At 31.3% G+C, this 3,879-nt stretch overlaps 1 long non-coding RNA gene across 1 annotated transcript; it reads right to left on the reverse strand.

Moving 5' to 3' along the window:
* Positions 1-202: 202 nt before the first annotated feature.
* On the reverse strand, positions 203-3,762 carry LOC118648121. The gene is made up of 3 exons (XR_004965171.1): positions 2,750-3,762; positions 2,371-2,434; positions 203-2,199 (listed from the first exon to the last, which is right to left on the reverse strand). It is a non-coding gene; the product is annotated as an uncharacterized LOC118648121 (long non-coding RNA).
* Between the last annotated feature and the right edge of the window lie 117 nt (positions 3,763-3,879).

Consider the following 3,879-nt stretch of genomic DNA (forward strand, 5'->3'; position numbering starts at 1 on the left):
AAATTTTCTTAAAATTTTACTAAACTTTACTAAATTTTTGTAAATTTTATTAAAAGTATGGTAAAATTTTCCAAGGTTTACGTTGTCTCACAATTACCACGATTTTCAGGGTAATTTTTAAGAGAAAATTTTCTCCGTGTATTTAAAATTGTGTACACAAGTTTAAACGTTAGAACTCTGTTTAAAAATTATAGAAAAACACAGCAGTATACGAGAACTGTCGAGAATTGTCGCCAGATATGTCAAAACTATCCAGTACGTCAGTTAAATTCGAGTGTCTTGTTGATTTCAGCCATTTAAAATTGTGTGCACAATTTTAAACAATAGAACTCTGTTTAAAAAAATATAGAAGCACGGTGCTATACGAGAACTACCGAGAATTGTCGCCAGATATGTCAAAACTACCCAGCACGATACTTTTATTCGAGTATCGTGCTGATTTCGGGCATTATGTGCACACGTTTAAACGCCAGAACTTTGTTTAGAAACGATATTAGAGCACAAAATTATACAAGAACTTTCAATAATTGTCGCTAAAATTGTTATAACTATGCAACACGTCACTTTAGATTAAAGCCAAATTTATTATTACAATTAATTCAAAGTAATTTTTCAAGAAATGGAGTTAACATATCAATAAATATTGATGGATTTCTGTAGGAAAAATTATGGAAGAATTATTGCACCAAAAATTGTACATATTTGTGCATGAATCTCTTTGGTTTTTAGAGATTTTTGTACATAGTTTTCGCCTTCCGAATTTTTCTGCACAATATTTTGCAGAATTATATATAAAGTTTTCTGAAATTTCTTGCCTTCTGAAAAGGTTACATAAATTTCTGCAAAATTTTCTGCAGAAAAAATCTGAAGGCGAAATCTTTGTACAAAAATGTGTAAAAACTGCAGAAATTCATGCATAAAAATATGCAATTTTTTGTTCATTAATTTTCGTATAATCTTTTCCTGTGGATTTCTTCTAACAAAAAGTAGTGGCATTCAATTTTGGCTTATTTTAATTAAAATTGGTGAATTAAAGCAACTCAGGTTCTTCCCAATTGCTTTTCTCAGGTTCTTCCCAATTGTTTGTTATGGATATAAGCTTAAAAACTATTATATCTTTTTGAAATTTAATTTTTTTTTAATTCATTTAAAAAATGTAAATTTTTCAAACAATGTTTGCAATTAAATAATCGAGTTTTAAAAGTAAACATTAGTAAGATTCTTTGCGATGCCTTTGTATGTGTAAAAATTTTTAACTCTTATCATAGCTGTATTAATTATTTAACCAAAGTCTGTTTATAAACAATTTAATGACTTTCCCAGAATTAAAGTCAGAACTACAAACAAATGAATTTTATTTTCGGACTAATGAAGATTATCACAAAGAAAAGTCTATTTTATGTGATTTAAAAATTGGACTTGTCACAAATTTTCCTTTAAACTATGCATTTTGTACTATTAGAAATTATGAAACGTTTGTTAAGTTTTTGGCATTAAAGGCATTCACGAAACTTGTCTAATAAAAAAAATCGTTGCTATTAATAAAAAACTAAAATTAATATTCAATTCAACTCGTCATAAGTTTGCAAGAAAACCTAGACTAATAACAGAATATGACAGATGCCATGCGATTAAATTTAGAACTTGTTACATTATGGTCCATGAATGATAAAACCATATTTTAAAAAGCATTATTATCTGCATTTTCTATTTTTACATTGCGCAATTCGGTTACTAATATGTGACAATTTAATAACAAAATGTATTTAGGCAAATGAATTATTATAATATTTTGTAAAAAAATTTAGTGACTTATATGGATAAGAATTTATAATTCATAATGTTCATAATCTCATTCATTTAACAAAAGATGTAAAGAAAATTTGGTTCACTGGATAAATTTAGTTGTCTTCTATTTGAAAGCTATATGTATAAAATTAAAATGATGTTGAAAACATCAAATAAATCATTATCACAATTCATAAAGGAAATTAACAAATTTGATACATATTAATATTATTTTAATATTATAATAAACTACGATGAAGTTATAATTAAATAAAATCTTAATATTAGTTTATGATTTACAAAATCTTAAATAATTTCTTGCTTACTGGGATGTGTACGTTACACTTACCACTTATGATGATTTGCGATGCCGTTCTATATAGCGCCGGATCGTTTTACATCCGTCACGTTCTGAAAATGAGAAAAAAATATAATTAAGAATGGCGATAGAAGTTTTTTTTCTGCCCACTGTCAACTTCGTGGGCCACGATTAACGTGTCGCGATTTGCGTTCAAACGAGTATAAATGTATAGATACGCGTTCGAGCGAATTGCGACACAAATTTAACGTAATAAGACTTACCGATTAAATACTTTGCGATAGCACTTGTTCTAGCAACGGCGAGTCGTTCCACATTCGTTGCATTCTGAAAATGACAGATAAATGTGATTTAAAATGATTAAAATATTTCATTATCGCCTGATACAACTCTATGCGCGTACACGAATTTTCCGTATACCGACCGACGTAATTTTTTTGAACGACACTTTTTTGTAACAATTGTCGCATTATCGCAAAAATGCGATTATCACGTCAATCGCTCCGATCGCTTGCGAGAATAATTATCCGAGAAATATCGAAATGTGAAATAAAATATGTGTCGAGACGTGGAGCGCGGTGAGACTTATTCGACCGTTCAATGACTTATTGGAATGTCGAATTAAATGTAAATTTCACTTACCAATCGGACGTCACAACGATATCCGCCCCCAGGGCCAATGCGTCTCAGAATAATTGTTACGGATTCTGCAAGTAAAAAAAGAACGCTGTTAATTAAGATGACAAAGGGAGATACTTTTCCCGCGTAATCGACTTTCGCCCGGATATAGGAATATCGGATGTTTACGGTTGCATGCGACTGTTCTACGCATCGCGATTTACGTTTAAATAAGGAATACAGTTTGGACAATGCAAGATTAAATTACCGATGAAGCGATTATTAGTGATGCGATGTCACTCGATCGAGAGCTGACCTGTCTCGGCGTCCGTTACTTTTCGGAAAGAAATAGACGAAATACTTTTTCGACCGTTAAAATATTACAATATAGCATTAATGTAAACATCATTTATTGCCAATTACACATCGCAGAGCCGATACATCTCGGGATTGCCATTGATTGTCACGGATTCCGCGAGTGAAATAAACAGAGAAAGCTGTTAAAATGGCGAAAGGGTTACCTTTCCCGCGCGATCGGCTTTTGCACGGAATTATTGTCGCATGTTACAATCGCGCGACCGCTCCACGCGTCGCGATTTACGCTACGAGGAATACGCGTTCGAACGAAACACAGTACAAGATAAATATGTGTCATATTTACCGATTAGATGATTTGCCAGGAAGACTCGATCGGGAGCTGATATGTCCCGTGCCCTGTTCCGTTCCGAAAAGAAATATACTATTATAAGGGTTCACTTTCCTTCCGGAACGGAACGGGACACAGACAACTCTATTAAGTTGGCTCGAGCCAGAGATGATCATTTCTGGCGCTAACTTCACGCGTCAAGTCGAGTGCCTCTGCGATATATATCATTTTGAACTTTGCGTTTTCGCACTAATAAGGCTAATTATTATTAATTCATGTTTAAATTATGTTTCATAAATTATAATTACTTTCCATAAAAAAAGAAAGTATGTGTAAATTAAAATATAAGTCCAATCGATATCCCACATCGATCGATAATTGATTCGATACATTATCGAAACAAGAATATATCATTTAATATTATATTATTAAATGAATTATTTTATCTATACATAAATTTATATTAAATAATAGAAAAATATTGTTTTTTTTTTTTATGAAAATGTAT

This window comes from Monomorium pharaonis, unplaced genomic scaffold (genome assembly GCF_013373865.1).
Source record: "Monomorium pharaonis isolate MP-MQ-018 unplaced genomic scaffold, ASM1337386v2 scaffold_188, whole genome shotgun sequence".
Classification (NCBI taxonomy): domain Eukaryota; kingdom Metazoa; phylum Arthropoda; class Insecta; order Hymenoptera; family Formicidae; genus Monomorium; species Monomorium pharaonis.